The 13,733-nt window shown below is 36.7% G+C and overlaps 1 protein-coding gene and 1 long non-coding RNA gene across 5 annotated transcripts in view; one reads left to right on the top strand and one right to left on the bottom strand.

Annotated features, from left to right (window-relative positions):
• The window catches only part of LOC123518912 (sodium-coupled monocarboxylate transporter 1-like), a 36,623-nt gene that overhangs the window by 18,958 nt on the left and 3,932 nt on the right, over nucleotides 1–13,733 (bottom strand). For 2 of the 4 annotated variants that reach the window (XR_006678912.1, XM_045279981.1), the window contains exons 1-2: nucleotides 11,648–13,232; nucleotides 9,864–9,995 (exon numbers count right to left, since the gene is read on the bottom strand). The exons of 1 other annotated variant lie outside the window; for it this stretch is intronic. The gene's annotated coding sequence lies outside the window, so the exon portion shown is untranslated. Of the gene's footprint in view, nucleotides 1–9,863; nucleotides 10,407–11,647; nucleotides 13,233–13,733 lie in introns of those variants that run through there. One more of the 4 variants, XM_045279980.1, reaches the window with a different exon arrangement.
• Nucleotides 2,414–13,468, top strand: LOC123518915. Its single transcript, XR_006678913.1, has 2 exons — nucleotides 2,414–2,815; nucleotides 13,228–13,468. It is a non-coding gene; the product is annotated as an uncharacterized LOC123518915 (long non-coding RNA).

Here is a 13,733-nt window from a genome sequence, read left to right on the forward strand (position 1 = left end):
ACCACGAAGCAGAAAACTGGCGGTTGAACTGAAACAACTCGGCCTGGACACCATTAACATTGCACGACTCGCCAACACGGCTGAATACTACACAGACGGCTCCGTCGATCCAAGGAAAGGCAAGACTGGTGCTGGGTTGGTCTGTGTTGTGAAGAACACCACCGAGACTCCCGCACCCACCACCACCACCACCACCTCCTCAGTCGTCAGAACTACAGACTCTTCATCGTCCACATACACAGAATTTCCATCTATACATATGGCCTTACAACATGCAAACACTTCATACAATTACAGTGTGGTTATACATACGGATTCCATGACCGCTTGAAAGTACAAAACAACGAAAACATGAAACAAATATCATACACAACATAACTTATGCCATTCAAACCATGGGACAGTGCCGTTATAAATTGGATTCCCTCTCATGCTGGCATTAGGGAGAATGAAAGGGCCGACACACACGCCAGACAGGACACTCAGGAGCCAGAGGTGAGTTATCACATCCTTGCTGACCTGCGACATATGCTGACTAAAATATGAGAAACAATGCGGCTGCAACAAGTGAGAGACACCAAACGAGGAAACAGCGAGCGCCCACCGGTATGGACGCAGTGTGTGAGGCAACTGGCGACGCACACCTACACGCTTCCCAGGAAGTGACCAAGGGGGATGTGAAGTGTTGTACAAAGATACGCTTCGGGTATCCTTACAGGTGGCAAATTGGAACTGCCACACAATACAATGAAAAACAGTGTAATAAATGTAAACAACCTGATGGATACACACTAGAAGAATACATCCATGACTGGGTTAAAGTAAAATACTAAATATATTAAGTGAGCAGAGTACAGTGCCTTCACCCACACTAACTGATTAAGCACCCCAGTTTGTAAAATACTCCTACAAATACTTAATTCTTCCCTTGACTTCTGTGCAAAAGAATGATAAAGTGAACCTGCCTTATTACATATAATTATATTTTTAAGTGTCATGTGGGTTTCTTTATTATAGGAAGGAGGGATGAGGGAGTTTCTTTATTGACATAGGAGTTAATCAATACTCTCAAAGGATGGCGTTTTCAAATGAGGGGTTGAAATAAATAGGCATAAAAATAACTGACTATTAATAAAAAAGCTTGTAGGTCTAACTGGGAAGAAGCAACGAGACGGGCAGACGGCGCAACCTACTTTTCGTGACAGACGGCTGGACACCGTTTGTCTTCCTGATTCAGGCCTGGCTGCTTTCCCCAACCTCCTTGACCAATAATTGTTCGCTACACATGCAGTACTGGGAATCACCTGAACAATATATTACTTGTAACTCTAGCGATCATTAAGTGTTTACCAAGGCTGTCTGGGTTGAATCCCTCTCCACTATTCACTCGTACAGTCAGTCATTTCTATGTCAGAAATTAGATACAACCAAATAGATCATCATCTGCCACCACCACAGCCACAATCTCTCTCTAAACATCGCTATGGTCTTACATGTCAAAACCACTGAGTAGCCTGCTACAGAATCTCCGTCACCACTATCATCATCAGACTAGTCAACATCACCACCGCCACGCCACACACTTAATTAAAAAAAAGACCGTAGCTATATATATACCAGCAGACACTATCCCACACCTCAGTACCATCATATACCCTAACACCACACACCATTTCAATCTTAGCATACCCGACAATTAACACCATCCCTGACGCCCCGATCTGTCCCAGGGGCCATTCCTACTTGGTGATTGGTAACAGACATGGCCCCCACGTCACCTACCTCCACCTCGTTCCGCCCATGCAGTCCTGCACCGCATATTTTGGCCAATATTCAGTGTTTTGCAAGTATGTCCATGTGATCTAAAGACTTGATGTATACGAGTAGGTGGAAGGGGCGGAGGAAGAAGAAATAGGAGCAGTGTGAGGGAGAGAGGAAAGGATAGAACTCCTGAGAAAAGGTGCAAAAAAAAAAAAAAAAAAAAAAATCATGGTTTTAAAGCAGGATTGGTTCTCTATTATTAGTTGAGCTTCCAATGTTTTGTTTGCTATTTAATTCATTGATAGGAATGTAAAACAAGTTCCAATTCGCAATAATATAAAGTATTGTCTAGTGTGTGTTTTTTTTTTTTTTTTTTTTTATTTCTCGTTAATATAACTTTGGTCATGTAAATGAATTAAACTTTTTATTAAGTAGCACGCCAAGGATTATTTTGTTTTTGACATTTAAAAAAAAATATGAGAACATGACAAGTAATAATTTTCAATAACATATAGTCTAACTATGCGAATTTTCATATTCAGTATTTCTATGGTTCCCAAATATAAAACTAATTCTTTATACTACAGAAAGTTTGTATTCTCTTTATATGGCAGAAAAGTAAACATTATTATTATTATCATTATTATTATTTGTATTCAGAATCTGCAGTAAAATCTTGTCTGGGTCTGTTTTCCATCTCGATATTTTGAGGGGTTTGTGGTGCCGTTGGTAAAAAACAAACACTTTCACGGATCTCGCTGTCTTATTAACAGGCCCGGTAATATTTTCATATTGTGGATGTTTGCTGAAGTATTTATCACATCAAAAAGTGTAGGGCATTTCAGTCTGGGTGCCTTATTTCTATTTTTCGATTTTCAAAATTAAATACATTACGTAAAATACGACCACAGACAGACACCACACCCGCTAGTTTCCTCCCGCTCTACGTACATAAGATTGAGTTGCTGAACTCCCTTGTGCTTCCAGACTCTGAGAATGCAGGAAAGCCTGAATTAACCACGAAAAAATGAAAATAAGTTTCTAGATGCTTTAAGTAAGTGGCTGATTCTTAAATAAAATAGTATTATATTACTATTACACCAACATCAGCATGGCTTTTGTATACCCTTCTCATCTTTTGAACCCATACATACCCGCGCAAATAGTTTAAATTGTTGATAAAATGTTTAAAGATTTACCACTTATTGGGGAGAGCGAGCAACACCCACCGGCCCGAGGGTGCTGAAGAACGCTGTTACACGTGTGCGTATTTTTCATAGTAAATGCACACGCGTTAAATTAATGACGATGATTGATGCTTTTGTTTGGGCATGCAGCCACTGACCAGTGAAAATAATACAGAACAAATCTAGCCAATCAGAGCGGTTTGTGGAGAGAATTAACTCTATTCAAATTCAGTCTATGGAAGATATGTCTGGGCAGGATGTTGCCCGAGCTCGATCATATCCATTGTATCGCCAGATTTTGCGAAAAGAAATAAGATAGACTTTATATTAATTTCTTAGCATTGCCAGTCAGGTTAGGCTAGCTTGCTTTGGGTAGATCCTTTACTTGTGTTAGATAGTTAATTCTGTTCTGAGGAAGATTTATCTGTGGTTCTGGGTGTTGCCTCAACTAGGCTACATTAGCTAGGTTAGGTTTGTGGAGATTCATTCATAACAGGTCAAAATATACCAAAAAAATGCTTTGTTTTACTGCAAAGTCATGTTTCCGTAAGGGATAGGGGTGGGGAGAGAGGGATAAAAAAAAAAAAAATGGATTTGCGACAGAAATGAAGTGCATATTTATTCTAAACAGGTTGAAACCTACCAGAAAACATTCATTTCATTCACAAGTGAGCAGTTGGTGTAGTTGTAAAAATTTACAAACAAAATGAGTGTTTAATCAGCCTCATTCACATGCAGCATCCACCACAACGATACTGGACCCTGATACAAACCTTATTTGTAGTAAAAGGGGGGAAAAAAACATCTAGGGCTTAGTGGGGTAAGAAGGAATCATTCCATTTCTTGTACCTCTGAGATACAATCCTTACACCTGTTCAGAAACAGGTATTGCCTGGTTGTAGTCACTGGCATGAAACTCCGACTCTTAACAAAACTGAACTTCAAGATGAGATCAAGAAAGATATAGAAAAACGAAGTGCTTTGTATGCCAAACATTTAAGCTGGAAAACTCTTGTCAATGAAATCCAAGCTAGGGCTCCTACGGGAATGAAATTCAATATCCTATTGGTAGAGAAGGAAAAAGAAACTACTTTAGAAGAAATTCTGCATCGTAGGGGAAGAGTTGGAACGACACAAGCTGCAAGAAGAAAAATTAATATGCAGTCAAATTATAACTCAGAAGGAATGTGAAAAGGAAACAACACGGCAGGAGACACAGAAAAAGAGGAAGTGTAACAAAGTTGGAGGAAAGAAAAGGAAGGAGCCTGAACCACTCTCTGATACCACAACTGAAGATGAGATGGAGGTGATGGAAAGTGATTCTGCTGATGATGTCAGTTTCAATTTTAACGATGAAAGTGAAATTGAAAGTAAAGAAATACAGCCACAAAAAGCAACCGCAGCAGACACACTAGTAATAACAAATGATTAATTTCGAAAGTACTACGCAGTATACTATACTGAGCCACGTATGATTTACTACTGGGGAAAAATAGTAAAAACATTTGCTGCTGATGATGACGGTAATGTGGAACTTGATTGTCTTCAAAAAAAAAACATTTTGAGTTACCCAAAGGGATGGATATGGACTGAGCGGAACACAAAGAAAGACATTGACATAGTAGACAAAGAATACATATTATATGGACCAGAGGTTCCCATGATAATGAAAAAAATTAAAGATTCCCAGATAAAATGGTATTTGCTTGTCTTAAGGTTATTGAGAAAAAAATGAAGGCACATGGATAAGTGAATAAGTGAGGAAATCATGAAAAATTCTCATGAAAGAAAAATTTTGTGAAGCTTCTTTGTTTTATAAGGAAACAATAACATATATATATATATATATATATATATATATATATATATATATATATATATATATATATATATATATATATATAAATTAATTTATGAAAGAATAAATAGTAGGTAGTATGTGTCTGAGTTTTTGGTATTGTGCCACTTTGAAATATAGATGTTATTTTCATGATGCAACTCTCCCAGAATTCATTAATTAATTTAATTTTGCAAGGAAATAAAAATAAGTGGCAGTTTATGTAATGTTAAAGGAAAAGTATATGTACAATTTGCACCGATGATGAAAAATATGAATTCTCAATACTTTCCCATAAAAAAAAAAATATATGGTTAATTATTGTAGATCTTTTTTTTTATGAGCAAAATATAGCAGATTTTTCTTTCCCCATCATGATTTTTTTTCACCCCATTTCCGGTGAAAAAAAAAAATCACCTAAAAATATTCTTAATATAAAACTATGGTACCCTGGCTCATGACCAGCTGAAATATGATGTAATAATGAGGAAGCAATAAAACAGACCAGGTATTATGAAAATGCTGCACCATATTTTGCATTTTCAATTTTGCATTTTCTTACCCCATTTTACTATATTAATAGAAATATAAGAAAACGAGACATATAAAGGAAATAGAAAAGAATAAGGAAAAAAAATAAAAATAGGAAAACAGGAATAAAAAAGAGGAAAAATTGGAAGATAAAGAAGGAAACAAAATAAAAGAATAAAGAAAACAAAAAAGATGTACAAATAAACAAAACAAGCAAACGAACAAACTCCAATCCACACACCTTCTGCGGAATCCTGAGGCTAAGTTGGGTCATCATAATGGTAACACGTGTCCCACTGAAGACTAATATATGGAGGCTAGATGTACACAAAGAAATGCAAATAGAAGAGCTAAACTGCCTTACGAATGTTAAGGAAGGATAGAAGACTGCTACTTGTGGGAGATCTAAACTGCAAACATGTAAACTAGGATGAATTATATGTAAACAGTTATGCTGGACATTGGCGGGAAAAGTGTTACAACTGGCCATGGTAAACACAATGGGTGAAGGACTGACTATACAAAATAGAGGGGAAGAGGAACCAACTGTATTGAATTTGGTATTCACAAAAACACCAGAGCCTTGTCTAACCATCAAATATCATAGCCCAATGGGAAATAATAATCATATGGTTTTAGAAATTGAATTAAAGGTTTCCGCTGTGGTACAGTGGAACTATGCGCGTGCTTTTCGGTCCGAGGGGTCTCCAAGCGAATACTGTCCATGGTCCGAGTATAGGTTGGGCTTCCTCACTTGGGGCAACGGTTTCCTAGCAAGTGGGCTTTGAGATTGGAGGTGCCAAAAAGTATTCCTTTTAGCCCATAAATCCCAATGAAAAGCCGACATGGTAACTATAAATAAAAAAATAAATAGATAAAAGAAAAAAAAGGATCAGGAAATCTTGAAATGTAATGAAGGATATAAACAAAAAAGATTGAATCACACCAAGACAAATTTTGAAGGTTTTAGAAATTACTTTGGTTGTATTGATAGGGAGGAAAATATGCAAGGTAAAACAGTCCAAGAGAAGTATGAAATAATCCTAAACAAGTATAATGAGAGGATAAAGAGATATGTTTCCAAATACAGAGTAAAAGAGAGCAAACACACATGGTATAATGCTATATGCACAAGAGTGTAAAGAGTATAATGTTACAGCTTGGAAAAAAATTAAGAAAGCAGCAAAATGAAGTAAACAAGTATAAAGAGACAGAATTAGAATATGAAGAGAGGAATCTTCAGAGAAATTTTGAGAAGTATATAGTGAAGAGATGAGGAGGAACCCAAGGTTTTTGTAAGTATATAAATGGAAATGACAAACAGAGAAACCATCGCTAAGCTAATTAAGGAAAATAGGACATATGAAACAACAGATGGAAATGAGTGAACTTATGAATGAGAGCTTTAAATCAGTAGTATAATGAAGAGGGAGAGTTCATAGAGCCAAGTGTGATAGTAAGAATTAAGAAACATTATGGTGCAGAAATAGAAAATTAGAGAATTACTAGAAAAGTAGATGTAAGAAAGGCAATGGGTCCAGATGGAGTGTCAGGATGGACACAGAGAATGTAGAGAACAGCTGGTGGAACCAATTTGGCATGTAATCAACAGCTCTCTAATGGAAGGGAAGGTAGTCTACCAATGGGGTGGAAAAGAGCAAATATAGTCCTGATATATAAAGGAGGAAAACAGACCGAGTCCTTGAATTATAGACCAGTGTCACTAACTAGTGTGAGAAAGATTTGTGAAATTGTTATTATAAAGAAAAATGGTTAGAATATCTGGAGGGAAATGAAACAATAAATAACTCTCAATTTGGTATCAGAAAAGAAAGATCATGCATAACAAATTTACTAAGCTTTTATACAAGAGTAATAGATGAAGTACAAGGGAGATGGATGGGTTGACATGGTGTATTAGATGGCAAGAGGGCTTCCAACAGAGTACCACATAGCAGACTTGTGTGGAAAATAGAACACATTGGAGAAATACAAGGGAATATCTTAAATTGGATGACAGACTACTTAACAGATAGGAAATGAGGATAATGATAAGAGACACCCCATCAAGTTGGAGCACAGTTACTAGTGGCGTACCACAGGGTTCGGTGATGACACCAATTATGTTCCAAATATATATTTACTATATACAAGAGGGTTTGAGTAGCTACATAAATTTGTTTACAGACAATGCAAAACTTTAGAGTAATAAGGGACATCATTGACTGCATGGAAATGCAGAAAGATATTGACAAGATCTGGGAATGGAGTTAATAGTGGAAATTACAATTTAATACCAGGAAATGCCACATAATGGAAATGGATAAAAGTAATAGAAGATATACATGGGGATATGAAATGGGAGAAGAGAATATAATGAAAAAGAGTGAAGAGAAAGACCTGGGAGTGATTATATAAGACACCCTGACTCCAGAAAGACAATAAATGGACTATTTGCTTGAACATATAAGACACAAACTAACATCAGGGTGGCATTCAATTACATGGATAAGAGTATAATGAAAAAGATCATAACCCAGACTAGAATATGTAGCAGTGGTAGGTCACCATACATGCAGAAGGACATCAAGAAACTAGAAAGCATTGAAAGGACTGCTGCAAAGATGGTCCCAGAAATAAAGGATTTTCCCTATGAAGTAAGACTGAAGGAGATTGAACTACCAACTTAGAAGGACAGATGGGAAAGAGGAGACCTAATAACGATGTACAAGTTAGTAAACTGCATGGAAAATATAGGTAAACAAGACCTGGTATCACTGATGAAACATGGAGATAGATGAACAAGAGAACATTCCAAGATACTTAAAAGCCAATGTCTGAGGAACATTAAGAAGTTCAGTTTTCCACATAGGACGGTGGACATCTGGAATGGATGGAGTGAAGAGATTGTAACAGCAGAAATTGTGCACAAATTTAAGGAAATGTTGGATAAATGTAGATACAGAGACAGGTCACTATGAGTCCTGCTCGAACCCTGTAATATACAACTAGGTAAATACACACACCACACACAACACATCCCATGCCCTGGTCAGGGAAGATAGTAACTGCCCCACTTGTCAACAGAAAAATCCCACAGGTGATTAGCCCCTAGGGGAGTCAAACCTCTGCCAGCCATGGCAGCCAATACAAATTCAGCCCTTGTAGATGTGTGGAGTGTGCTCACCACCACCACCACCACCACCACCACCACCACCACCACCACCCACCACCACCACCACCACCCATGCTTTCCCCCTCTCCCTCCCTTCCTCACTCACTCCCTTGCTAGCATGCCTGCTAACTGAACATTACGCATCATTTACTGATCTTCATGATTCAGACACCTCATACTTCTACTGTTCCATATCCATTTTGTTGCAATGTAAGGGATATTATTATTATTTTTTTCATGGAGTAAGTTAATTGATTTCCCATTGATTCAAGCTTGCAAACAAGTCATGTTGCTCCTTAGGTCATGAAAGAAATGAAGGACACAACCCATGGCACCACTGTTTCATTCTGTTGTATTTGGCAAGAAGGCATCACATGTGACTTCTATTTCTAATTATAGCACTCCACCTGGTGTGCATCTGACTGCAGCAAGAACCAATGATCTCTGGCCTTGGTACATGGAACATAACCAACCACATTGCTAGAATCATTCAATAGCAAAGTTCTCATGACTAGATAAAGCAGGCTTTCAGGAGATGCCTGGAGCAGTGCTTACAATGTTGTGATCCTTCACACCTCAAATAACCTCATAACAATAATACTTTTTCATACTTGTTTCAGTCACTTCTGTGTGAAACTTCCAACTGCTACATGTAGACATGTTACTCTGTAATTTTCTGATCGTGGATTTTTTTCTTACAAAACACAGAGTGAAGTCCAACTATACAAGGATAGCAATTACCTAAAAATGTGGATAATAGGGATCATATAATTGACACTTTAAAAGCCAAATGTACAGTCATGTCAAGGTTTTGTCCCATAATGAATGTAACTTGTGAAACATTATGAAAACAACTGTAGTCACATGCTAGTAGTCAGCAAGCCTGAATACCTAAAGCTATCGTTCAGATAAGGATTCAGAGCTTTGAATCTGCTACTGATGAGATAATGGCTCAACCAAACCAAGGCCATTTGAATGGTTAAAAATTTACTGTGTTGAGGTTTTGTATTCAGTGTGGTATAAAGTGCCAAGCAGTGATCTAGATATATCCATTCCTGTATATCATAGGAGACCATCCTCAATTCAGACAGCACCATAAGGTTAGCCCTGTACCAGATGTCTTCACCAAAATTCATGACAACTTTTTTCTTTGACTGTTCAATACCCCAATCCTTAAACTACAAATTTTCATCCATGACAAGATAAACTATTGTGCATGTGAGGTATAGTTGATCTAAATCTTTTTATGTAAAATAGCTACTTGTAGTAATGATAACTAAATTATATAATAAAGAAACAACCCTTCATAGTAAAACTGCTGATTTGTCTGCAAGTTTACTTTCCTAATTTCTCCACAACACTACCTACTCACCTATAGCAGCTGGCCACACTCCTACTTGACGCCCCACACTTCTTCAAAACCACTGCACACTTAGGCACAGGTTAACGCTACAGACAAGTGGTACCTTGATATTGCAATTTCTTCAAAATAATATACTTCCACCTGCAAAGAAAGAATGAATAAGCATTATTGGGTTTTCAATATTTATGGCTAGAGCACACTTAGTATTAATCCTAGATTCTCTCAAAGTAAATTTAACCAAAAAGCTCTAGCTGTATTTTTGAGACCTAAATCTTATTGTTGAAATAAGTGGCCCACCCACACAATTATCCACATCTCTATTGTGATGACCATTCTCAGTTTGTGTGGTCTGCATAACAGCATGAAAGGGCTCAGGATTAGAAGAGATCATAATCATATGATGGGCTGTTTTCATTTTGCTAAGCTCTATCAGAAAGCTGGACAAAATGTAGCCCAAGATTGAAAACCTATTCAGTGCACCCAATGTCACCATGTGGAAATACCAGTCCATATCCATGCCAGGGGTGTGTGTTAGAAGTTGGTCTATCCATACAATGGCAGCAGCACAAGTACTAGTGTAGGGGTTCCCCAAGGCTAATGAATTATCAAAAGGAGTCTGCATTTCTAGTCTATGGTTGCTTTGTTATTGTAGTTCAGTCATAAATATGGATAAAAAAAGAAAATAGGATATGTTGCAAAATAAAATTAAATTAGATACAGTACAGAAAAGAAATAGGACATTTAATGTAGTAATAGAGGCAACTTCTCTGATTTCTAAAGTTGAGAAGAAAAGGAAAAAGACTGAAAACTACCAGAATACCATTGAAACATTTTCATTTTAAATGTAGGAGACCATGGCAATAAGTAATGGCAATGACCTGTAAGGAGTAACAGACACTACTATGAGGTGCTCAGAGAAAGAAAAGAGCAAACTTGCCAAAAATGGGATTTTACAGAGCAACAAAGTGAAATTCTTTCCTCAATAGTTGATTATTTTATCTTTTGTCAGTGAAAAGAGTCAGGAAAGAAAAGTCAAACCTGACCACCAGAACAATAGTAAATTGTTTACTATAGGAAGTGTATTTAGAGATGAAGAGCTGTAAATCTTGTTCATTTAAGTGGCCATAGTATGAAACAACAACTTAAGTGAAAATTTCTGCCAAAGTCAAAAAGTCATTAAGTGTCTCAACCCAACTACGCATTTCCAAACCACTGCAACATTAATCTGGGGTTGCTGTAGTCACAATTATCCCAACATGTTTTTCAGCTGACTTTTCATAAGTCAGTGTGTGGGTGCAGTGAAACATGTCAAGTATAGAGCAAACTATTTCCTGTCATTCCTATGTGGCACTACTGTGTCCTTCCAACAAAATCAAAAGACTCCCTGAATTATTCAAAACTAACTCAGTTTGGAAAAATTCAATACATAATCAAATATGAGAAGAGAAATAGAAATCTGCATCAATCCCAAACTACAATGTTGTACTGAGACCAGCAGAGAAAGAAACATTGATCAGAAAGGCCTTGGGAAGGCCTCAGAAAGAATGAACAGTTAATGAAGAGGAAAGTAATGAGGTAATATTGAATACTGACATGAAATATAAACATAAGTACAGTAATTTGCTTCTCGTTAAGTATATCCACTTTCATATGTCCAAGAAGATGAAAAACTTTGCCACTGCATAAAGGATGTTGCAAAATTGGTGACATTACAATTTGCATAAATCTTCCTATTCTCTACCTTGTGAATCAATCAGTGTTCAGAGGGAGACAACAAACCATGAAGTCCTCACCTTCCCATGAGCCATGGATCCAATCACAATTACAATGGGATTATTCTCAGGAACAATCTCTCGTGGATTGACAAGTTTCTTAGCAGTGAAAGAGGTGCCAATCTTCTTGCACCCAGCAGGGAGGTGAGCTGTGACAGGGTTGCGTATAGCCTTCAAAAGCTTCATGTTACCATCACTGGCTTGAACACTCATTTCGTGAAGCAGCTGAACTGTAATTTAGACTAAAATGTTTGAAGAAAATCTTACTTTCTATTGCTACAGTAAAACAATACTTAGAATGTATATATCAATATACTATACACGCCTTGTTTCTATTAGTCTTATACACTAGTCAACATTAGTGTCACATGAGTGATGGAATCATATTAGAGATATTTACTCATTATGCCGATTGTCATTTGATTATGAGAGAAAATCTCTTTGAGCTGCAAGGAGATACATTAACTCTGATTATCTTCTCAGGTCTCCAAAATATTCCATAAATTTTCCATAATTGTTACAAGTCAATATGATGATGAAGAGCTTCTTGCATGAAAGTAGGTAAATCAAGGTATTTACTTAAATCAAGGTAATTAAATGCTTTCTACATTAACATTCAATCTTACCCTTTATTGTTAGTACAAATAAGAGCATACTTATTTCTATAAAATCAAGCCAGTCTTCAAACAAAATTTTCTATTGTAGTATATTTTGAGTTTGATATCTAAACCCTTTACTGAACACCTTCAACATGAAATCTCACTCCCTCATGAGACTAGCAAATCTCTTGAAGTTCTGGGAGTTTTGCACTGTGGTTTGACCTATCAATACATTTTTCTTGGTATGGATGTAAACCTGTAAATTCAATGAAAAAATAGTGAAAGATAGTAAAGAAAAAATATCTGCCCAAATTAATAAAAAAATAACTAAAGAAATAACAAATCCCATGAATAACATAAGACACCTCAAAGCAAAAACAGACTATCATAACACCTTTAGAACTTTGCTGTCAAATTTAAAACCAGTCTCTCCCAATCCCATTGAATGTTTCTTTTGTGTGAATTTACAATAATAAGTGAACACTTGTAGTTAAGGTTGAGTGTGTATAACATGTGGTGCCAGTTTCTATATCCCCTGGTCTGTATTTAGCTCATGTTAACATGTGTCAATATAAAGGCTACACAATGTGTTGATTATAATTATCTTTGCACTCAACCCAATCATTCCTAAGACTCTACCTAATATTTCTCTATTCACTTTGTTGTATGCTTTCTCTATATTCAGAGAACCTATGTACAGTTTAAATCCATCCTTTTTTTCTCAACTGTTTCTTTCACCACAAACTCCTTATCCTCAGGTCTGCCATTCATACAGAAATCATTCTGTTCTTCACCTAGCACTCCAAGTCACGGAATCCATGTACACAATCTGATTCAACACTAACTGAAACACTTTACCTAATGTGTTAACTAATACAATCAACCTATATAGTTCAACTCATTCATACTCTTATATCCTCACTTTTGCAAAAGATTCACAATGCATTCATTCCACATTTTTAAGTTGTGAAGAACTAGATTGTAAAACTTATTGCTTTGCAGGTGGATATGCATAGGTGACCTATTGGTGTGACACAATGGAGACACTTGTCCTGCCTCTGGAGCTCTTCCATGCTTGTCCCTCACATCAAGATGAGCAGCATCCTCTCTGAAAAGACAACTAGTGAAGGAATGCAAAGACCTCTGAACGAAAAGTAAAATTCATAAAATAGATCAAAGTGGTTTTAAAAGTATGTATATAAAGATAATTGTATATCATCTAATAAAACCATCTTTTACTTGACACCTTTCCTTTTCTTATCTCTGATATGCTACTCATTTAACCTTGCCATCTTATTGGCATTAGTGCTTTTGTCTCATGTGGACATTATAGTGCAGATTATGTATAGTAAGCTGTAGTTTTTGTTTTGATACTTAACCATTATTTGTTTTAGTAAACATTCAGATGTGATGTTCATCACACTACCACCTACAGTACACATCCCTCACTTTGCAAGAGGTGAGCTAAGGATGTGTACAGCAGGTTGCAGTGTGTGATGAACATAACA

The sequence above is a fragment of the Portunus trituberculatus genome, chromosome 44 (assembly GCF_017591435.1).
Source record: "Portunus trituberculatus isolate SZX2019 chromosome 44, ASM1759143v1, whole genome shotgun sequence".
Lineage (NCBI taxonomy): Eukaryota > Metazoa > Arthropoda > Malacostraca > Decapoda > Portunidae > Portunus > Portunus trituberculatus.